The following is a 25,483-nucleotide window of genomic DNA, read 5'->3' as shown; positions in this document are numbered from 1 at the left end:
GGTTACCGCGTGATAAACTGTTATAGTACAGCACTTTGCCTGGTAATTTACCTTATGTGCGCTGGGTTTTGTGTTACAAACACGATTTGTGCTGCTAAATTAATTGTTTATTATTAAAGTTACTTCTATCTTCCTCCTTATGGGCCCCCTAAGTATTTTTTCATCTATTCGATAACAAAACAATCATTAAAGTTATTGATAATACAATTCTAAACAAAAATAATAAACAGTAATTTAAAATGCTATTAATTTAAAAAAGAATAATTATTAAAGTATATTCTAAAAACTTTATTTATTTAAAATAATTATTTAATAGAAATTTAGTTTCCCACAGATGGGTTGAGGCTGGAAGGGCATCCGCTGCGTAAAAAACTTGCTGGATAAGTTGGCGGTTCATTCTGCTGTGGCGACCCCGGATTAATAAAGGGACTAAGCTGACAACAAGAAAATGAATGATAATAGAAATTTAGGTTGTTTTGGTCAAAGCACCATTAATTTAAATTGGATTGTTTTTACAACTATTTAGAAATTTATATATATATATATATATATATATATATATATATATATATATATATATATATATATACAGACACACACACACATACATATAGTTGAAGTCAGAATTATTAGCCCTGCTTTGATTTTTTTTTTCTTATTCTTTAAATATTTCCCAAATTATGATGAACAGAACAAGGAAATTTTTACAGTCTGTCTAATAATATTTTTTCATCTGGAGAAAGTCTTTTTTTGTTTTATTTTGGCTAGAATAAAAGCAGTTTTTAATTTTTTAAAAGCCATTTTAATGTCAAAATTATTAGCCCCTTTAAGCTGTATTTTTCAACAGTCTACAGAACAAACGATCATTATACATTAACTTGCCTAATTACCCTAACCTGCCTAGTTACCCTAATTAACCTAGTTAAGCCCTTAAATGTCACTTTAAGCTGTATAGAAGTGTCTTGAACAATATCCAGTCAAATATTATTTGCTGTCATCATGGCAAAGATAAAATAAATCAGTTATTAGAAATGAGATGATTAAAACTATTATGTTTAGAAATGTGTTGAAAAAAATCTGCTCTCCCCTTAACAGAAATTGGGGGAAAAAATAAACAAGGGGTGGTAATAAATGGGGGGGGGGATAATTCAACTGTACACACACACACACACACACACATACACACACACACACACACACACACACACACACACAGTATATATATATGTATATAATTTTTATTTACACTCACCGGCCACTTTATTAGGTACACCTGTCCAACCGCAAGTTAATGTAAATATAATCAGCCAATCACATGGGAGCAACTCAATGCATTTAGGCATGTAGACATGGTCAAGATGATCTGCTGCAGTTCAAACTGCAAACTGGAAGAAAGGTGATTTAAGTGATTTTGAAAGTGGCATGGTTGTTGGTGCCAGACTGGCTGGTCTGAGTATTTCAGAAACTGCTGATCTAATGGGATTTTCACACACAACAATCTCTAGGGTTTACAGAGAATGGTCTGAAAAAGAGGAAATATCCAGTGAGCGGCAGTTCTGTGGGCACAAATGCCTTGTTGATGCCAGAGGTCAGAGCAGAACTGATAAAAAGGCAACAGTAACTCAAATAACCCCTCGTTACAATCGAGGTAGGCAGAAGAGCTTCTCTGAATGCACAACACTCGAACCCTGAGCCGGATGGGCTACAGCAGCAGAAGACCACACCGGGTGCCACTCCTGTCAGCTGAGAACAGTAAACTGAAGCTGAATAAGTAATATTAATTCAAGCTCATAAAAATATAAGTGATGTGTTGTGAGTAGATGTTGAGAGTTTAAAGCAAATCATCTGCACAAGATCTGCAAATATGAAATATAAATACACAATTCTTGCCTAATCTCTTTTTACACACACTTAAAGTAATTGTGCAACTTGATGATCAAAAATAATATTTATCTTCGCAAACTGCATTTAAAATCCACTTGGCTGGAACATCTGAGCACGCAGTCTGAATGAGCGTGAAACTCGTGGACGCTGCAGCTCTCCTTCATTTGTCTGAATGAATTGCACTGAGCTACAAAAAGCATTACAGCTTTCAGCTCTCATTTATTCTATAATCAGCGACCAGAACTCTGTCATCACAAATCTGCCAAACATAATCTCAGTGTGTATCGCCGGTGGTAATCCAACCTCAGCGCTTCAAATGTGAATGTAAACAACTGTTGGCCAAATCACAGGGGGAATTGTTTTTTATTTAGCCTCAGAATAAACACACACACACACACACACACACACACACAGGCCCTGTGCCAGAGATCAGCTTACGGTTAATAAAAGATCTCGCCTCTAATGTTAATCATTCTTGTGAGATGAGTGAATATATTAAAAGACATGTACTGTAGATCCACTGACATTGAACCCTTTTGACCTCTAAAAGCATCATTTACTCAAAAATGACTGTTATTTTGCTTAGCTCACCCAAAAAATGCTATTATTTTGGCAATTTGAGTGAAATTATAACACTTTGCACAAAACTGAACATTATTTTTCCCTTATTTTTTCAGAGACTGTGGATTATGGTGTTGTAAATAATGTTAATTGCACAGATCATTTACTTTCTTAGGATTTCAAAGAAGCCACACAAATTAAATCTGTTTTGCCTGTACACTACCTGAAAAAAATCTTGTCATCGATCACAACAAATAATAGCTCAACTGTAGTCGATCATTTGGAAATGTGACAGAAGGATGATGTTTCTGATGAAGCATCTGTTGAACTGCATCCCAATCATCACAAATACTGCAGAACACCTACTAGAACCTGCATGGACCCAAGGTTCTCACAGAAATCAGTCAAGTTTGGTGAAGAAAAAAAGTCATGGTTTGGGGTTACATTTAGTATGGAACGTGTGAAAGATCTGTAGAGTGCATGGGAACATGTACAGCCTGAGGTATCAAGACATTTGGCTGCCATTACATTACAAACCACAAGAGAGGTCAAATTCTTCAGCAGGATAGAGCTCCTTCTCATACTTCAGCCTCCACATCCTAGTCACCAGACATGAATATTATTGAGCATGTCTGGAGTAAGATGGAGGAGGCATTGAAGATAAACCCAAAGAATCTTGATGAACTCTGGGAGTCCTGCATGAACAGTTTCTTTGCCATTCCAGATGACTTTGATAAGTTATTTGAGTCATTGCAGAGATGTATGGATGCAGTCCTCCAAGCTCATAGGAGTCATACACAATATTAATTCTTTCTCCACTGCAGCATGACTTTATATTTTATACTGAACATTATTTATGTTTAGTGACAAGACTTTAGTCTAAGCAAAGTCAGACCTTACTGTCCTAATTAAATAATTTAAAATTCAAGGCATGATCATATTTGATTTTGGTCAAATAAGCGTAATCTAGAGGTCTTTGCCTTTTATATAAGCCACTTCTGATACCAAATGATCAACTAGAAGTCAAGTTATTATTTGTTGTTCCTAAAACTTGGATAGGCGACAATACTTTTGTCAGGTAGTGTATATGTTTGCAAAACTGAAATTTCCAATAATTTGTAAGCTTAATCACCAATAACCATACTTTTAGCTAAAAATGTACTTTAATTTGTAAGTGACCTTTCTCATCATGAGAACATTAGAGGATAAATGCTAATATTCATTTGTGAACTTTCCCTTTAATGCTGTTTTTTTGTATGTAATAAAAATCAATGGTGATAAGCTCCAAAAATGAAAAAAGCATAACAATCAGTAAGTCATATTACAGGCCATAATTTATCTATATATTTCTCCCACGTATATTTATTAAAAGTTAAAAAAATTTATGTGTGTGTGTGTGTGGTTGTTATTATTTAATAAAACCGTTTATGCATACTGTGGCAATTTTTGTTTGATCAAATCAGTGATCTGTGAAACACTACATTTTTTAAAGTCTGCATGAACTGGAAGTTGCTGCAGACTTTTATTTCAGTATGAGGATGTAATTCCAATTAAAAATGGAATATTTTACCTCCAAACGGCAAACTATCAAACTGACATCACAGAAGGACTGCTAAAATTAGATTTTTATTATAGTTTATCAATACAACTTAAGTTTTAGGATTAATTTTTGACCTTAAATATTACCTATTATGCCCCTTTTTATAAAATAAGTCTGATGTGCCTAGTGTGTGTATGAGAAGTTTCATCTCAAAAAACCACACAAATAATGTTTTACGGCCCTTTCAAAATGCACCATTTAGGCTTATACACATACACACACACACACACACACACACACACACACACACACACACACACACACACACACACACACACACACACACACACACACACACACTCACATACACACACATACACACACATACACACTCATATACATATAGTATAAGTATAATACTACTTGCTAGCAAAATTATAATACATATCCTAAAAAAAACATTGCTAAATTGCTATAAACAAACTACAAGCACGATAGTAACTTTATTAATTAAATTCATGATAATTAATGCAAGAAACATGCTAACAATGTGATAAAGCATGCTTGTAATATGATAAAACCTACAAACTGAAAGTGACATGATAATTAATGTTCGAATTATCCTAAAAACCCGCTAATGTAATCTGTTAATTTATGCGAATGTGTTAAATGTAAGAAGCATGCTAACAATTTGCTAAGGATACTAAAAAATTTTTTTATTCTAATTATTTTGAGCAATATCCTAAAAACGTTGCTAAGCTGCTAAAACAAGCCAGAAGCATGACAGTAACTTGATTTTTAATGCTAGAAACATGCCAACAATGTGATAAATCATGTTTGGAACACTAAAACATTTTAACCATCTGATAAAATCTACAAACTGAAAGTGACATGCTAATTAATGCTAGAATTATCCTAAAACATGCTAATTTAATCTGAAAATATTCTAAAAGCATGCTAATTCATGTTAGGGGCATGGGACAGCATACTAACAGCATGCTAATTTATGCTGACAATACTAACAGAAACATGTTAGTAACATTTATTTACGCAGCATGTTAATTCATGTCAAATGTTAGGAGCATGCTAACTATTTGCTAAGAATCCTATAAACATGTTTTTTTTTTATTCTGATTACTTTATTAATATCCTAAAACAATGCTAAGTTGCAAAAACAAGCTAGAAGCATGATACCAACTTGATAATTAATGCTAGAAACATGCCAACAACAGAATAAATCATGCTTGTAAGTGACAAGCTAATTAATGCTAAAATCATCCTAAAACCACGCAATTACATGCTGGAAACATTCTAGCAAAATGCTAATTCATGGTAGGAGCATCCTAATTCATTTAAAGATCATGATAATAAACAACATGCTAATTTATGCTGACAATACTAACAGAAACATGTTAGCAACATGCTTGAAACATGGTAGCAGCATTTATGCAAGTGACATGTTAATTTATGCAAACGTGGTAAATGTTAGTAACCTTTATGCAAGTGACATGTTAATTCATGCTATTGCGGAAAATGTTAAAAAGCATGCTAACAATTTACGAAGCATAAAAATGCTTGCAAATTTATAATTTGAGCAATATCCTAAAAACTTTGCTAAATAGCTAAAACACGCTGGAAGCATGATAGCAACTTGATAATTAATGCTAGAAACATGCTAACAATGTGATAAATCATGCTTGTAATATGCTAAAGCATTTTAACCATCTGATAAAAGCTAAAAACTGAAAGTGACATGCTAATTAATGCTAGAATTATGTGCTAAACATTCTAGCAGCATGCTAATTCATCTTAGGAGCATACCAATTCATTTGAATGTCATAGTAATACTAATATACTAATACATGCTAATAGTATGCTTACCAAGCTAGTAACATGATAAATAGCATTTGAAACATTCTAGCAACATGCTAATTTATGCTAGAAACATGCTAATTTGTGTTTTAAAATGATCAAACATGCTTAAAACATGCTAGCATTGTGTTAACGATAATAGACAAATAGGAGCTTTGACAGAAACATGTTAGCGATATGGTAAAAACAGATATTTTATTGACTTTTCCACATCATTTTAATCTTTCAGACCAAGTTGTCAAGCCCATATGACAGTTTTTCATCAAACTTGACTCATCCTGTGATTAGATGAACTGTTTCAGTAAGATCTCATGTTTTACCCTCATCTCAGCCAATTGAGCATGCCAACTCTGTCTTGTGTGGTCTGAAAGAGTTACAGACAGAAATAAGTGATGGGCTTTGCGGTTTTTGTATGAGTGTAACTTTCTCTTTGCGGGCGGAAGAGGCAGATGTTGAAGTGTGTGTGATAACATCTCGCCCTGGTGGTCCAGGAATGTGAATCTCGCTAATGCCTGAGCTGAAGGCCAGGCTCTATATGACATTTAGAACATCCACAAGTGCCACATGGCTGTCAATTTTCACACCACGGCTGATGGTATTTTTCACATTAGTTAGCATAAGCAGCGGGAATTCGTATACAGACCTCTGAGTGTAAAGCTAGATGACAAATACTGCTTCAGATTAGAATTGTACAACCCCAGTTGGAAAATAATTTTTTTAAAATTCAATAAATTTAAGGAAAAAATAAGTGAAGTTTATTTCTAAACTAATTTCAAGAGGATCACATGCTTATTATTGCTTGTGGCTGGTACCGCATAATTCAATTTATGATCCACCAATCAGACGACTCCTAAGCCACTATAAATACCCTAAGTTCCATATAACAGCCATCTTCATTTTGAGGAATCTCCCCTTCCAACCCTACTCCTCCTTCTTTCCTAGATTGGTGACATATCCCAGTGGTTAGCACTGTTGCCTCACAGCAAGAACCTTACTGGTTCTAGTCCTTTTCAAGCCAGCCAACGTTTCTGTGCAGAGTTTACACGTTCTCCCCGTGCTCACGTGGGTTTCCCCCGGGTCCTCCGGTTTCCTCCTACTGTCCAAAAACATGCAACTTCAGTTTACTGACTAGTCCAAATCGTCACCTTAGACATGCTTCTAGTAAGTAGTTATCTCTTAAGAGCAAACAATATCTGAGAGTTCTCGAGATCTACCTGAGCTCAAACTTCCCTCTTGCCTTGCAAACGGGAGGGAGCCCCGGGCTCGAGGATCTTATAAGCTCAGGGCTCTCTCCAGGGACAAGCTTAATAATCAATCATCAGCTATATGAGAACTCTTGAAACAAATATAATCAAAATTGGCAGCACGGTGGTGCAGTGGGTAGAATTGTAGCCTCACAGCAGGAAGGCCGCTGGTTCAAATTTCGGCTGGATCAGTTGGCATTTGGAGTTTGGAGTTTGCATGTTCTTCCTGTGTTCGTGTGGGTTTCCTCCTGCTGCTCAGGTTTCCCCCACAGTCCAAAGACATGCGCTATTAGGTGAATGTGTGAATAAGCGTGTATGGGTGTTTCCCAGTGTTGGGTTGTGACTGGATGCGCTGTGTAAAACATATGCTGGATAAATTGGCGGTTCATTCCGCTGTGGCGACCCCTGATTAATAAAGGAACTAAGATAAAAAGAAAATGACTAAATGTGTTGAAATAATCTTATTTCTGTTTAACAGAAATTAGAGAAAATATATATACAGGGTGCTAATAATTCTGACTTCAACTGTACCTGAGTGGGGGGTTGGGGGGTTTAGATTTGTAAACACAAGTGCTAAATTTTGCATTGTATTTTAAGAAGCTGGCCAGGCATTTTTAGGGCAGACATATAAGAATAAGAATAATAACAACAATAAAATCAGAATGAATGCAACCTTCCGCACTTAGACTTAATAACTAATTTTCATTAAATTACAAATACAAAATCTTGTACAGTAAATTTGTAGTTTAAATTTTTTTTACTTCTCGATTTTGATTTGATTAAATTGATTTTGAACAAAAAAAATCTCACACTTAAAAAAATTCTTTAAACAAAATACATTTTGTCATGATCGAAATAGTGTAGGATGAAGCGCAAACTTATTATTTTCTCCATCCTATTACCACATCTTTTCACATCATTCGTCTAATTTCTTATTTTTAAATGAAACACATTTCATCTATTTTTGCATATTTTACATAGTATACATTTAATTTACCATTTGTACATTTCCTTTTTATAATACAGACCCAAAACAAACATAGTACAGCAAACAGCCATGAACTGAAATTTCATCATCCTTCTCATTTTGTCTTTTTTATAGTCACTTCTCAATCAACATATTCCTTTGATAATACGTTTTATAATTTAAAAAATATATATCTTCCATATTTTTGTATTTATTTTACAATCACCTCTAATAATCAATATATTCATTTGTACTGTCCAAATGCTCATACTATGATCTTTCAGATTATTATTATTTTTTATTATTTGGTACAGTCCAAACTCACAACATGATATTGTTGCCTTTCTTTATGAAGGGCACTACCACTGCACTGCAGATCTAATGTAATACTGTAAATCTAGCTAATTGCATAGCACAAAACCATGCAGAAACAATGTTGAGCATGTCACTGGATTGATATTACAATGTTAATTGCGAGGGTAATGACTTCTTTAAGGTCACCGAGTTGCAGAGACGCTTTAATGGACAGAGAATGCTGCTGATCCCACATCTAAGACCTGCAGGTTTGTGAAACCTTTATCTCCGGCTCATACGCTAAAGCTGGAGCTGTCAGTCATCAGCGCTGCACTCCTGAACAAACAGCAGCTCTCAGTCTTCAAACAAACCTCTTCTATAAGGTTAAAGTCACATGATGGTGGAGCAATTATTTTTTACTGTTCTTTACTTCATATCATTGGTATACTAATAGAAATACATCTGAATACACTATTTAGAAATGTTGAATTTCGTGGCTGTTACATTATAGGATAATTACCTGCAGTTTTAAAATTAACTTTTTATTATTCACATATTAAAATCATAGATGCTAGCAAAAGCCGAGTGCCATATTGCACTGCTACAAATATGATATTGCGTTTATACAACAATTCGACAGCATTTTCGTTTATATAAATAAGAATAAAATCAAACACGAAGAGTCTAAAAACCTTTTGTATGAGGAAATACTTCCTTCTGCCAATCATTCACATTCACACATGTCATTTTCTATTTGAAAGATTCTCTTGCATAATGTCTAAAGTGATGACAATACAGGTGATTATAAGGCTGAACGGCATGAAATGTCATCAGTTTACAGACATTTCCCAGTATTTCCCTGTTGCAATCAGGAGATCATAATAATTAACCCAGAAAAAGCCAAAACAAAGCAAACACTACCAGATTACTCTTGTGTTTGCGATAAGAAAAAACCCTAAACACATGCGGGCATTTCTTCTTTTTTTCTGTTTACTAAACAAGTATGCAGTAACAAAAACAAGAGACTAATAAGAAACATACAGATAGGCAACAAAAAAGTAACTCAGGGTTCTACAAAGAATGGCCAAAACAAAATACACACATTACTAATATGTTAGTTCCATCTCACACTCAATAAACTACAATTACTATGGTATAAATACAGCACTACAACATACAAAAGACAGAGACTGACTCAGAATGTCAATTAGCTGTTTAATAATGATTTGATTAGCTGTAGTTAGAATTTACAAGCTTTTTCCTCTAAGGACTTATCATGCTGTCTCTGTCGCCATCTTGTGGATGGACAATGTCAACCACTTTTGCAGGCTGATGGAGATTTATATAAATATTTTAAAATAGACACTATCTTTATAAATAAATTGCATAGTTGTGATCTAAACAACTGAAAAGTACATTATGTTGTCCAACAGCTGCAATATTTGTCAAACTGTAGTGAGTTTATTGATCTGCTTGTCGCTGTATGTGGGTGGAGTAATACACAAGTGTATTTATATATTTATATATATATATATATACACACAGACACACACACACACACACACACATACACACACAGACACACACACACATAGTTGGAGTTTGAATTTTTTTTTTTTTTTATATTTCCTAAATGATGTTTAACAGAGCAAGGGCATTTTGACAGTGTGTCTGATAATATGTTTTCTTCTGGAGAAAGTCTTATTTCTTTTATTTCAGCTAGAATATAAGCAGTTATTAATTTTTTTAACACCATTTTAAGGACAAAATTATTAGCCCTTTTAAGCTAATTTTTTTTGATAGTCTACAAAACAAACCATAAGCTGTATAGAAGTGTCTTGAAAAACATCTAGTAAATAAATTATTATTTACTGTCATCATGGCAAAGATAAAATAAATCAGTTATTATAAATGAGTTATTAAAACTGTTATGTTTAGAAATCTTCTCTCTATTTAACAGATATTGGGGGGAAAAATAAACGGGTCTAATAATACAGGGGGGCTAAAAATTCTGACTTCAACTGACACCTAATTAACATTTATATTCACAAATAAATCAATTTAAAGTTTAGAAAAATATATAGTATCATTTTACAAATCACAATCAATTTTCATTTTTTCCCGGACAAAATATTTAACATTTACACATTTCTGTGTATGTTTATTTTAGGTTATCAAAATTAATGTACAATGTGCTTTCACAGACATAAGGCAAGTTTTACAAAAAAAATTGAAATGGGATATAGTTCAAATGTACTACAACATCCAATCATATACTCGAATCATATATATATATATATATGATAAATATATATATATATATATATATATATATATATATATATATATATATATATATATATATATATATATATATATATATATATATATATATATATATATATATATATATAGTAAGTAGCAAATACTTTCACACCATGGCACAATCATATGTAATTTGAAAAAAGAACATTAGAACAAAACAAAAAGAAACAATAACATCAACAACAACAAACAACAAGAGAGCTTCCGACAACCCTCCTCCTCCAAAAAAAAAATAATAATAAATAAATAAATAAAATGAAGCACAAAACCAGGGGTCACCAAACTTGTTCCTGGAGGGCCGGTGTCCTGCAGATTTTAGCTCCAACCCTAATCAAACACACCTAAAAAAGCTAATGAAGGTCTTTTTAGGTATACTTGAAACATCCAGGCAGGTGTGTTGAGGCAAGTTGGAGCTAAACCCTGTAGGGACACCGGCCCTCCAGAACCGAGATTGTTGACCCCTGCACAAAACCATTTCTCTCACATGGGAAGGCAAGTGATCTATAAAAGGAGACCATTTTGAAAGCTCTGTATGTTACCATTAAGCACAACTGCAAGCCTGCCGTGGGGTAACACTGCAAAAATCTCTCTGTACCATCGTGACATATGAGGGAGAGTTAACATTTACACATTTCCAAACATAATAGTTTTAAGAACTCATTTCTAATAACTGATTTATTTTTTCTTTGCCATGATGACAGGACATAATATTTTACTAGATATTTTTCAAGACACTTCTATACAGCTTAAAGTGACATTAAAATGCTTAAATAGGTTAATTACGTTAACTAGGCAGGTTAGGGTAATTAGGCAATTTATTGTATAATAATGGTTTATTCTGTAGACTATCAAAAACAAATATTGCTAAAGGGGGCTGATCATTTTGACTTTAAATGGCTTTTAAAAATATAAAAAACTGCTTTTATTTTAGCCGAAATAAAACAAATAAGACTTTCTCCAGAAGAAAAAAATATTTAAGAAAACACTGTGAAAAATTACTTGCTTTGTTAAACATCATTTGGGAAATAATTGGAAAAAAAATTCACAGGAGGGCGAATCATTTAAAAATTTCAACTTCATTTCCTTTCAATAAAGACTAGACGCATCAATTCAATATTGTTTTGATGTCTACTGCATTATTTGATCGCTATACTCTGTGTGTGCTTTAGGGTTTAAACAATAGTAACTTTGCACTCAATCAGTCTGCAGATGAAGCGTCACTTTTACTCTCAGGCATGGTGGCGATTGGTAAGCCTGATGTTGTGTCTGAAGTGTTAAGCCTGGATATCGCATTTCCCTCCAGCGCTTCAGTGTTTGGCTTTTCACCCAAGCTGAACACACCTTACAACAGCGGATGAATCCAAAGGTCTTGAGCTGAAGATTCCTGGCATAACCACAGTTCTTCTGACAGAGCAAAAAGCCACTTTGTTCTGGTAATGACAGTGGCTTGTTAAATGGGTTGGTTGGTGTGTGTGAGCGATTGTAAAAGAAGGACAAATAATCATAACCCTGGAGGTCATATATGCGATTCCTGCAGGTTTCTTTCATGACTTTGTTAAGGTTTGCTAACATGTCCTGCAGTAAATCTATGTGTTGAGTTTTTATTCATTCAAAGAATATGAAACATTAAAATCTTTGATTCAATTTTCACTAGTTAAAGTCAGTGTTGGGAAAGTTACTTTTGAAAGTAATGCATTCCACTATTGAGTAACTCCCCCCAAAAAGTAACTACAGGGTTCAACGCTAAGGATTTTTTCTACTGGCCCAATCGGACCAGTGGTTCAGATTTTTACTTGCCCTGCCAATATTTTCACTGGCCCCACCAAAAAAAGTTAATTTCTTAGCCACAAATAAAAAAAATGTGCCAAAATGTTTGTATATATAGAATTTAAATATTTCAACATTTTTAATAAATGTGTAATGAGCAAAATTCAAAGTGTTTTGAAACAAAACATGGCTAAAGACCTGCCAAACTGATGGCAAACTGTACAAAAGATCACTTTTTTTTTTTTGTCGTGGTATACCCTCGTATATGTCTGCTTCCAAGATGTTAGAAACAAATGTTTTCCTTTAGCATCATCATTTGATGTCATCGCCATGGTGCTGTCTCTTCACTGTACTAATAACATGCTCACAACATCCAATCAGATAAGAAGAACCGAGAAGGTAGCATTTGAAGGCTTGAAAATACGAACTGTTTCTCAATTCTAAAACTTTATTTGCACGCAATTGACAAATAGTCACAGGCAAATTAAACTTTAGTAACAAGGCAGCAGGGGCCCGATCGGGCCAGTAACTATCCTGTCTACTGTCCCGAGCATCTCACACGCTGGCCCCGGGCCATCAGGCAGTCCTTATTGTTGAGCCCTGAACTAGTTGGGTTACTCAATTACTTTTTACAGAAAATAATGCATTACATTACTTTTCCATACCTGCCTGAGGCTTGATCTCTTTCAGAACTTGCAGGGTATTTTACTTTTTTTAAATAGAGGAACTCTGCATTTACCGACACACTGTATAACCCACACTTTCATTTACCTTAAAACTGATTTTAAAAAATTAGAATAATGTTACATTCTGAGAAGTTCTTTATCATATTAATGCCGCATATACTGATTAATGAAAGTTGAAAGCAATGTGTTTGCTACTTTTGTATTATTAGTTCAGTAAAACCTCTGTCCATTGAGACAATCCCCTTTTCTTGGACGCGTTGAGAATAATGAGAATACTTCCATCACAGATATGTAAGGCTCTGCTGTCTTGGTTTTTGTCTGTTTCAGCGGGGAGCTCATTCTCTTATTGAGTGTGTGATTCAACGTGACTGATTACACTAATTTTGATTCAGCAAACTGTTTTTAAAAGTGTACACTGTAAAAAAATGCCGTGTTCCACACAATTTATTCATATTGTCCCAACACAAACTGATTGCTAACTTAGTAATTTTTACAAATTTAAGTGGAATGAACACAAAACAATTAAGATGTCGAAAACAAGTTTGAACAAGCAGTAAAAGTAATTTTGAACATACACTGTAACAAAAAAAAGTGATTTTCACACAATCACTACGTTTCCTAACGCAAATTAATTGAGTTGCCTTGATGTTTTTACAATTTCAAGTTGATTAAACATAACATTGTAAGTTGTCCCTGAAAAACCTCAAGAATTGTGTTGTTTCAGCTGATTTTAAATAGGTTTGAACAAGCAGCAAAAATATTTTTGAGTGTATTAAAGCTAAAAGTAACTCAAGTTACATTTTTAAAAAAGTAACTCAAATATTATTACTTAATTTTTTGAAGTAATGGGTTACTTTACTTGTTACTTAGAAAAGTAATAGAATTACCTAACTCGTGTTACTTGTAATGCGTTACCCCCAACATTGGGTAAAATGCTACATTGTAAAAAATGCAGGGTTCCACAAAACTCAATTAAGTTCTCCCAACATAATCGATTAAATTAACGGAACAAATTTAAGTGGACTGGACAAAAAAAAAAAAAGAAAAAAGAGAAAAGACTCTAAATATTGATATAGGAATTGGATTTCTACTAGTATCAATGGCAATGTTCAATACCAGCTTCCATAATTCTCGTTGCCATATATATTACCATTTGACTTTTTATTCATTCAATGGGGAAGTGGGGGGAGGGGGGGGGGCTGTCAAACTGATGTCATCAGAAAAGGACTGCCATTCCAGAGCGAAACCAAATAAATAGATGAATTAAAAATTATAAAAACATTTTTTCCCTAAGTGAACAACCTGCACTGTTCACTTTAAGACTAATAATGTGCACTGTAATTGTACAGTCTTGATTATGAATTTACTAACATATTTATTAGCCAAATTGTAATTCCTGATATAAAAAATGGCATTGTTAACTGTGGAAATCTAACTCCTGATATCAAGAATTAGCATTTTTAAAGTACAAACGAAATCAAAACTAGCCACATGATTTTGCAAGCTCACATTGCTAGTTTGGCAGTGAACAATTCATCTGTGCATGTCATTAAGAGAAAAAAATGTTTGCTCTTGTAATCTTTAATTGAAATCTGAAAATGCACTTGTTTGTTTTGAGTTAAATTCTCAGATCATGTCTGTCTAAGGTATTGGGCGTGGCTGACATAACCACGCCCCTCCAACTGTCAGTTTTGACAACAAACAGAAATGGCGAGGTCTGTTGCAATAACTCTCCCTAAATTTTCCCCCCCAATCTTCCTGAATGAAATGCCTCCTTTACTACATCCAATCAGCTCGCAGTAGAAAAAAAAGTCACGCCGACTGTTTTCTCATTTAATATTCCGTCACAATACAAAAAATAAATAAATGATTGCAGCTTCCGGTTCATGCAGACTATCAGTAGTAAAAATTAAGTAATGAACAAAAGACAAAACTGCTTGCCGTACATTTCCTGGCAGTGACTGTAAATGAAAGTGAGAACACATGTAAACACAAGACATTTGCTCAGTGCCAAAGCTCATTGCTGATACACAACGATCAACAAATCTATTGCCAGCTTACATTATCCAAACCCAGAACGGGCAAGTGTTTGTCACTTCTTCAACTACTGATTGTAAACATGGTCTTTTTTAAGTGAGCCATTCAAATTCCAGCTGCCAAACAACTGCAATATAAAAACAAAACATACAGTAGTGACTTTAGTAGAGGTTTGTTTATGGCTCTCCAAGGTTAACTCAATGTCATGTCATTTATAGTGGGAATGTTAATGTATATTTTGTTAACACTTTTTTTAAACATACCAGAATCAGACATATTAAATAACATCATCAAGTCACAAATATACAGGCTTCCACCAGAAGATGAAGATAGAAACATATAGAAAATCTCTGAAGAGTCAATCACTGAAGTCATTGAGAAATGCTCTCTGAAAACAATCTCCTCTATCAATGCTGAATTAATGATGATTGTTGAGTTGACCTTGTTCAACATATTATTTTAGTATTGTTTAGATATTCTAAAGTCATGAAAGTGTAGCATTCAAAAGAAACCCCAGAAGCACCTGATCACTGTTACCCTAATGAAGGCAGTTCTTTGCCGAATGCGTAGATAGATATTTACATTTGATGTTGTCTACGGTATTGTCATCTATTTGGAATGCATCAATAGAGCTGCCATTTTAGTACAGGGTAGCGCTCCTTTGAAATGAATGCGGGACCAAGGTGTAGTGGAAGACTGGTTATCCAGAGCCAGAGATATATACACATGCATGCATATATCTATGATCGGGAGTTTTTCCCTGTGGTCAAAATATTTTTTTTTAATCTATGAAAATTATGATTCTACGAAATTTTTGATTTTCTACATCGATGGATAAGTGACTGCACGGGCATTGCCGACAAAGAGCATGTGTTTGTGTACATGGAAATGTATTATTCTCCCTCCCCGTTAAATTTGATCTAATCCGTGTCCTGAAACATAAACCCCTCTCCTGCTTTTACTTTAACAGAGGAAGTGATTCATTTGTGAATGAATCTCCGTTATGAATGTTTTGTGTGAACCATCGATATCCCTGCGTCTCAATGTCCATAATATCCACCTTTCTAAACTAAATGGTATATAACATTTGTAATATTCAACAATTTATGGTGGACAGTATGCACATTGAGGTGCAGGCACTGTTATGTTATCAGGCACCCTAATAAGTTACTTCAAAAACTAGCCGTTACTACACTTAGCCAACAATAATAACATTTTCGGCAGCCCAGCATCTTATTGTCATATTTCATTTACATTGTTTGCTAATTTTATTCAACAAAACTAGAACGTAAAAACGGAATCTTACCTATGAAATGTTCTGCCTTTGTGGTTTTTTTTTTCTTTGTTTGCTGGTTGAACAAACAAACAACAAACAACAACAAAACAAAATCATAATCTAAAAGACCTTTATAAGAACATTTTGTGCAAAGAAAATGTTAAAAGTTCTTCATGGAGCCATTGAAGCCAATAAAGGACCTTTATTTTGAAGAGCGTCGCATCACACATTTAGCCCACAGATGAAAGGAACAGACATTAAAACATGGGAAGGCTAAATGGGCTCATGTGGTTATTCCTATTTCAGGACTTCCTTCTGTGTGTTTGTATTCAGACTCTCTTTTTATGGATCAAGGGCAAGCCTACTTCGATCTACAGTCATGTGAATGAGTTAGGACACCCGATTGAATTTCATGGTTTTCCGTATCAGGACATAATAAAAAAAACTACATGGTCCTTGGCAGGTCTTAAAAGGAAAGCCTGGGTATCAAGACTGCAAATGATGTCTCCTAATGAATTATGTAGAAGAAAAAACACGACAGATTTACGTTACTTAAAAATATCTATTATTTTTTTATTTATTATTTATTTTGCACTAATTTGGTTGTCCCATGGCACTCTATTTGTTCCAATTGCCAATACAACAAGAAATGGGAATTAAAAAGATTGCTATGTTGTGTGGCTTTTGCTTGTAACTAAAAAGAGAAGCAATGTACAGTTGAAGTCAGAATGATTAACCCTCCAGTTAAATTTTTTTCTTTTTTAAATATTTCCCAAATTATGTTTAATAGAGCGAAGATTTTTTCACAGTATTTCCTATAATATTTTTTCTCTGGAAAAAGTCTCATTTGTTTTATTTCGGCTAGAATAAAAGCAGGTTTCAAGAATTTACACTTAGCTCATGATTTATACATAGCTTGCTGTCCCGGGAGAGAGCCCTGAGCTCAAGGGATCCTCGAGCCCAGGGCTCCCCCCCTTTTGCAGGGCGAGTGGAGATTGAGCTCAGGTCTATCTCAAACTCCCCCGCTGCTGATGCCAAAGCGAACTTCCTGAGAGTAAGACATTTTAAAAAAGGTTTAGGCTTGTTTCATCTATAATATAGAGCACATTTGGATGGTGGGAGAAAACCGGGGAACCCGGGGGAAACCCACGCGGACACGGGGAGAACATGCAAACTCCACACAGAAATACCAGATGGCTCAGAGAGGACCCAACACCATTGGTATTCTTGCTGTGAGGCAACAGTGCTAGTCACTGGGCCACCGTGCCGCCCATTCTGGATAAAGGAGGAAGAAGGGGAGGAGGGGGGTTTCTTCCAGACGAAGATAGTTTTAGAAAGGAAATGAGGATATATATAGTGATTTGGGATCCTTTGATTGGAGGATCAAAATTAGCTAATGTGGACCAGCTGGGTCAATCATGAGCACATGCTCCTCTCGAAATTAGTTTAAAATTAAACTTCACTTAAATTGTTTAAAGACCATTTTAAGGTCAATATTATTAGCCCCCTAACCAATATTTTTTCGATTGTCTTTCCATTGCACTTTAAGCTTAAACTAGAATCTTAAAATTTAAATTATACTATGTACAGTCATCATAGAAAAGATAAAATAAATAGGTTATTAGAAATGAGTTATTTAAACTATTTGTTTGGAAATGTGTTGAAAGATCTCCCCTCCATTAAACAGAAATTGGGGAAAAATAAACAGGGGGGTGATAATTCTGACTTCAGCTGTATGTCTTCACTGCTTACCTATAGTTGTAAGACGAGATAAGAAGATGGCTGATGACTTTAAAGCTTTTAGTAAAGCACAAATACTGAAAAAGGGCACAGGACATAGATATAAGTGGTCACTTAAACCAAATCCAGTGAAATAGCAGGATGTGAGCATGCCAAAACTTGAAGGAGTCACTGAAGGAAAAAGTTCAAGCTAATTCATGGAGAGACCCGAGGTCTGATTTATAAAACGTGCATAAAAACCTTCCTAAAAGAAAAATACAGCAGAATTTAAGAATTTTGATCATGGACATTTTTTTAAACCGTGTCTTTTGTCTATGTTGTTTATGCAAATTATAGTAAATACATGTAATATGTATATGTACAGCTAGTTCTCTGCAACTCTCACATGGTTGCCCACTGAAGCTAAGCAGGGCTGCACCCAGTCAGTACCTGAATGGGAGACCACATAGGCAAGCTAGGTTGTTGCCTGAAGAAGTGTTAGTGAGGCCAGCAGTGGGCGCTCAACCGTTTGTGTGAGTCCTAATGCCCCAGTATAGTGAAGGCCACTCAATACTGTTTGGTGAGCTGCACCATTTTACAGATGAGACTGAGGTCATTAAAAATCCCAGGTTGTCTTTCTAAAAGCGCAGGGGTTTAAGACCAAAAGGGCCAGATGGCATTTCTGTGTGAAGTTTGCATGTTGGTGTGGGTTTCCTCCAGGTCCTTCGGTTTCCTCTACAGTCCAAAGGCATGCGCTACAGGTAAACTGGTTAAATTAAATTGGCCATAGTGTCTAAGTGTGTGAATGAGGGAGTGTATGGGTGTTTCCTAGTAGTGGATTGCGACTGGAAGAGCATTCGCTGCGTATAACATATTCTGGAATTGTTGGCGGTTTATTCCACTGTGGTGAACAATGATATATAGGGAATAAGGGACTGAATAATGCTGGCCAAATTTGCCTAGTCCATCTTCCACTTCCTCTATCCATCATGGCCTCCTAACCTTCCCCATATCTTAATTGGCCTCATTACTCCGTTCCCTCTCCAATAGTGGGATCTAGTGCAGAATGGCTGCCCTCGCGTAATCCAGGAGGGCCTCAGATTACGATGTATAAATATTATTACAAGTTTCAACTATTCACCAGTGTGAGCAAATGACATGATGATCAATCAAAAAGAAGAACAGTAATTTTCACTTTCACTTCACGATTCAGGTGTCTTTCAGAAAATCACTAGCTTCACTTTACCATCAAAACCCACACGTTTGTTTATGCTATAGTGAAGATCACACAATCTAAAATATTATATCTGCACAACCCAAGCAGGACAACTGCCAGTCCAGATATATACGACCGCATTCGGGAATGCACTGGCCTCAGTATCTCGAACTCTGCATCTCAGGGTTGAGTGTCAGCCTTTTCAACATCAACAAGCCTAACGCTTCAGCACCTCTTCATGTCCCATGACCTCCGGACCGCATTGATAAAAGTAAACAAACACTGTCTTACCTGGACAGGTAACATGAGAGGCGCTGACTTCCGTTAAGAGCTCAGACTCAGTCAGTCCTGCCATTAAAGCTGTGCCTTTAGGGTGAAGAGCTTTACGGGACGGGGAGATGGAGAGGCCTGATAATGGACTTCACACGCATTAAAGCTGAAAGCAGGAGCTGAAGGGGAAACGGGAAAGTTGGGGAGATGAAAGGAGAATTAGGATGGGAGTGAAACTGAATGATTTATGGAAATCAGTACGCATGTAGTAATGCAGAAATTTAAATTCTTTTTCAAATATTTTCCAAGTTCATTTTGAGAATTGTTCAACATTTTTAAACATAATAATTATTTATAATATATAATTATAACCAATTTCTAATAGTACATGTATTTTCACTTTGCCATAATGACACAGCAAGAAGGTTGCTGGTTTGAGCCTTGGCTGGGACATTTCTGTGTGGAGTTTGCATGTTCTCCGCGTGTTTGTGTGGGTTTCCTCCGGGTGCTCCGGTTTCAAATCCAAAGGGTACAGGTGAATTGTATATGCTAAAATTGACCGGAGTGGATGAGTGTGAATGAGTGTGTATGTGTTTCCCAGTGATGGGTTGCAGCTGGAAGGGTATCTGCTGCGTAAAACATATGCTGGATACGCTAATTCCGCTGTGGCGACCCCAGATTAATAAAGGGACTAAGCCGAAAAGAAAATGAATGAATGAATAAAATGGCTAAAACAGACTGACATGCTGTATATCAGCTGAATTAACTGACTGTTGAAATTGAATACATTGAAACACACACACACACACACACACACATAAATAAATGTTTATAAATTCAGTCATGGTGACTAATACTACTGTTTTGTCACATTATCCAAAGGTATTTCATCAGACCTGTGCTTAAACACACGTTCAAATCAGATTTGGGTGATTATCTTGACAAGAGATGATGCAATTATATCACAACGCTTATAAGACATTGTGATGATGAATTAGATTAACTGCACAAGAAATGATGAAAGACCATTTAACATTTTCACACATACACATGATTTTTTCATTTATTTTATTTTCGGTTTAGTCCCTTTACTAATCTGGGGTCGCCACAGCAGAATGAACTGCCAACTTATCCAGCAAATGTTTTATGCAGCGGATGCCATTCCAGCTGCAGCCCATCACCAGGAAACATCCATACACACTGTGGTCAATTTTAGCATACACAGTTCACCTGTACAACATGTCTTTGGACTTGTAAGGGTAACCGGATTACCTGGAGGAAACCCACACAAACAAGGAGAGAACATGCAAACTCCACACAGAAATGCCAACGACTCTGCCGAGGCTTGAACCAGCGACCTTCTTGCTGTGAGGAGAATGTGCTACACACTGTGCTACCGCGTCGTTTTCATTCTTTTATGACTTTTTTTAACCCATTTTAATCTGTTTTTAATCCTAGCCTTTCCTACTTTTTACGTTGTAGTAAATGTAACAAATTACAATCTAAAAAAATGCTGGGTTGTGTTAACCCAACGTTGGGTCAAATATGAACAAACTAATTTTTGCACATTTTTTTTTTGATTGAATTTAAATGAGATACTTTAAACTATCGGGTTTGTCCTTATTTGAGCCACACTGTAAAAAATGTTTTTACTTTTTCCCCATTCTTCTATTTTGAATTGAATTAGGGCACCTTGATCTTTATTCCAACAATTTTTAACCCTCAAAAGTTTTTAAAAAAGTGACATTTTTCAACATTTTTAATAGTTAAAAGTGATATATTGTCTGTTGATTGATATAAACTGCCAGTACATTTTCTGTTACCTTACGGACTAATTTCTCTCCATATTACTTCTTACACATTATATTATATTGCCTAACAGCAAAAGGGTTATTGGTTCGAGCTTCGGCAGGGTCAGTTGGCATTTCTGAGTTTGCATGTGCTCCCCGTGATTGGTTGGGTTTCCTCCAGGTGTTCCAGTTTCCCTCACAAGTCCAAAGACTATATAGCTGCATTGTGTTGGCTAAATTGTCATGGTGTGTAAGTGTGTGAATGAGTGCGTATGGATGCAGAGGGAAGGGCATCTGCTGCGTAAAACATATGCTGGACAAGTTGGCGGTTCATACCGCTGTGGCGACCCCAGGTTAATAACAGGAATAAGCCGAAAAGAAAATGAACCAATGAACAACATTATTTCAAATTACTAAAATGTCAATACAAGTCTTTTTGTTAACATGTAGAGCTGAATTTTCAACATCAAAAGTCCACAGAGCAGAGATCAAGCTCCTATAATGCAATTAACCGTAAATAAACGGAAAACACATAAACAGTGAACCACAAAATACAGAAACTATTAGGAGATTGTTTGTACAGTGCAGCATTGAGTTAACACAACCAGCATTGTTTAGCGAGTCTCTCAATTTTAAAGCCAATAAAAGAGTTTCTGGACAGGTTATTTTACTGTAAAAAATGCTGGGTTCCACAAAATCCCTTCATGTTGTCCCAATACAAATCAATTAACTTAATTGTTTTTACAAATTTAAGTTGATTGAACATAAAACAATTAAGCTATCCCATAGAAACCTCAAGAATCGTGCTGATTCAGCTCATTATAAATAAGTAATTTGAACAAGCAGCAAAAATTGTATTCACTTTTACACACTTATATCTGGTCATACTGCTAGAATCAGCCTGTCATTCTTTATGATTAAATAGAAAAGATTGTGACATAAACAGTAGCCCGTGTCATGAAAGTGCACACGTAATCTGAGGCCTGAAAAGCACAAGCGGCCAAACCTCGGACTGTCACACACGTATAGCAGAGCACAGGCCCGGGACAGCAGTGCCAGGAACAGGTGGGCATAGCGGCTGTCAGGCGGGTAGAGATTGATGTGATGGGTGACGGTGCTGTGGGGTTTCTCTTTCCGCACGGACAGCTGTGCTGGACTGAAGGGAGATGTGTTGTGTTGTGTGTGTCCAACAGGGACGGACACACTGGAGCCCATACAAACACCGCAGGCTGTTTTGATCACTCAATAAAAAAGATGTTTGCTGTTTGTTCAGACTACTTATTTAATAAAAACATAACAAACTAATAAGTTACCCTAATTCCTTCACACTGTCCTAACACAAATCGGCTGTGGAGAGCCCAGCATTTTTTACGGTGATCTTAACATGCACTGATAAAAATCAGTTATTGGGTTTACTAAATTTTTTCAAAGTTAAGTGATTGCAAACAGTTTATAGGGGCTGAGTTTAAACAATTAAGATAAATATTAATACTTTTTATTTGTTTCATTAAATTGTTTGAAAAATAAGAACATAAACAAGAAGAGTTTATTGTTAATATGAAACTGGATTATATCAATTTATATTTCTACAAAATTCAGACCATATAAACTGTTTGCAACCACTTAACTTTGAAAAAATTTAAACGGTTTGATCAAAAATGAAGACAAATCGTCACCTTTTTTTATCATCACCTTTTTTTATCTTTATCAAGGTTTTATCTTCGTTCGGAATGATTTTGAGATATTGAGCTTCAACGTTTTGTGTTCCATATAGCAAACAATTTGTGTGTAACAGTTCTCTTTCATACATTAACATGACAGAGACCTTAAATGTACTCTAAATGTAAAAGTCAAGCTTCTCTTAAATTTGCAAATAGGGGTAAAAGAAACAGAGCAAATGCAGATTGAACCTTCTAATTCTAAAAAGTCGTTTTCCGCTTGAAATGATAAGGTTCTATCTGGCAGATCATTAATTGAAGCATTAATTATCAAGAAATTAAAAAAAGAAATAAATAAAATGGGTATTGTAACAATATGTAGATGCTTGAGAAAGCTACATTTTTGCTTTCATTTACATTTATTTTATGTTTTAAGATGAATATTTTTTCTTTTTCAATTTAAGCATACAAGGCTGTGCTAAAAATTTTATCCTGTACAGATGTTAATTTTCTGTAATTAATATGGTAATATTTATTGAATTGTATGCTTTATATCAGGGGTGACCAACCCTCTTCCTGGAGATCAACCTTCCTGCAGATTTCGGTTGCAACCAATGACTGTAAAAAATATGGACGACGCGACAGCCCTTTTTCCCATTGAACGCCTTGAGGGCAAAACGCCTGCTTGACGGGCACAAACTGTCGCAAAAGACTGCTGAAATTGGAGCCAGACATGCGCAGAAGGATTTTCTGATGGAGCCAGAGAAGGAGCCGCGAAAATGAGCAGAGTCGAGCTTCCAATCAAACGCTTTATGTAAAATCAACTACGCCCCCGAACTTCTCAGCATGCATTTGCATTTCAGCACAATAACCAGTGCCTTAATCGACCAGAACTATCTTTCGGGACATTTTATTGCAAGTGTAATATTTTTTTTTATTTGGGCTCAAGTCTCCTTCATTGACACGGAGGAGGCGGGCTTTATGACTTGTACTGCAGCCAGCCCCCAGGGGGCGATCTAACGGCCGAGACCCTCACTCAATCGTAGGCTTGCGGCACACTTGGTTGCAACCCATATTAAACACACCTGCTTGTAATTATCAAGTGCTGTTCAGGTCCTAATTAATTGATTCAGGTGTGTTTGATCAGGGTTTGAGCTGAACTCTTTAGGAAGGTCGATCTCCAGGAACAGGGTTGAGCACCCCTGCTTTATATGAACTATTGAACTTTATTTAATGAATTATATGCCCCATGAATTAAATTAAGTATTTGCCCTTCAAGGCTTAATATCAAATTAAAAGAATTTAAAAGAAAGCAGACAATGAGCAAATGAGTTTAATAAAGACTGAAAAATGTTTCACTGACAATATATACAAACAAATAAAAATATTTCACATTTTATATATTGTATGTTTTAATCACTGTTTCTTTTTCAACAATGTAAAATTGAACATTTCATCTCAATGTCAAAAAAATGCTTCTTAATCATCACATTTACTCACATCTTTTCAGTTTTCTTGATTTCATGAACTCCGATTTTGTGTTTTTTTCTAGTCTTTCCCGCTGTCTATGGAGCAGTCTGGTGGAATGACAAAGAAAGCTGATCCTGATTGGCCCTCGTGTGTGCACTCAAAATGCTGATTGGCTCACAGAAAGAACCAAGCTAGAGTTCGACTTAGTAAGTAAAACCTATTTTGTTTTTAAATAAAAAGTCTTAAAATGTAAACAACTTAATAAAAAACCCATCACATAATGTGAGTAAGTCGTCATTTAATAAAATTATGTGAATAATTTAATTTTGACAAAAATGTCAGATAGAGCGTTATAATTCTAAGGTGACGAAATGTCAAATTTCTGTTGATCGCATCACAGTGCGTTTTCTCTACTAAGAATTTATTTAATTAATTTTAGTTAATTGGTTATTTAATGCAAAATTAGTGCAACATTTCTAATCGTCTCCTTTTTAATTAAGATTTTCATGCAGTGTATGCTCTTTTTGCTAGGTTTAATTCAATCAATTTAAAAGATTTTAAATTATGGATGTTTATATTATTAATGGCACACCCAGTGGGCCCTTTGATGTCATAATGACTTCAAAAAACATGTACAAAAAAAGCAAATCCATTTGATATCAAAACTTTGATGTGCATTTGACATCCATACATTGATGCCTTGTTGACCACCAAAATAACAACACAAAATAAATTACAATATAAGAAAAGTGTTTTTTTTTTTTCATCTGAAAGCTTCAATTGCAAATTAAACAAATTTACTTTATTTATAAATCAGGAACTAAAGCAGGGGTTCCCAAACTTTTCAGCCCCCAACCCCTAAAATAACAATGCCAGTGACTCACGACCCCCAAAGGTGGTTATAAAT

General features: G+C 35.2%; 1 protein-coding gene and 2 long non-coding RNA genes across 14 annotated transcripts in view; 1 reads left to right on the top strand and 2 right to left on the bottom strand.

Annotated features, from left to right (window-relative positions):
• Window positions 1-25,483, bottom strand: part of LOC147839443 (uncharacterized) — an 837,962-nt gene that overhangs the window by 738,838 nt on the left and 73,641 nt on the right. The window lies entirely within an intron of this gene.
• LOC137488687 (uncharacterized) overlaps window positions 1-25,483 on the bottom strand; it is a 152,167-nt gene that overhangs the window by 108,037 nt on the left and 18,647 nt on the right. For all 12 annotated transcript variants that reach the window (XR_015519074.1, XR_015519075.1, XR_015519068.1 and 9 more), the window contains exon 3: window positions 19,680-19,837. This is a non-coding gene — a long non-coding RNA (uncharacterized LOC137488687). The remainder of the gene's footprint in view (window positions 1-19,679; window positions 19,838-25,483) is intronic.
• vgll2a (vestigial-like family member 2a) overlaps window positions 1-25,483 on the top strand; it is a 43,090-nt gene that overhangs the window by 16,578 nt on the left and 1,029 nt on the right. The window contains exon 5 of the mRNA XM_087297036.1: window positions 24,659-25,483. This exon is cut by the window's right edge and continues 1,029 nt beyond it. The gene's annotated coding sequence lies outside the window, so the exon portion shown is untranslated. The remainder of the gene's footprint in view (window positions 1-24,658) is intronic.

Source organism: Danio rerio, chromosome 20 (assembly GCF_052040795.2).
Source record: "Danio rerio strain M-AB ecotype USA chromosome 20, GRCz13ab, whole genome shotgun sequence".
NCBI lineage: Eukaryota > Metazoa > Chordata > Actinopteri > Cypriniformes > Danionidae > Danio > Danio rerio.
Note: the sequence above shows the minus strand (reverse complement) of the source record. Positions and strands in the feature narration are given on the sequence as shown.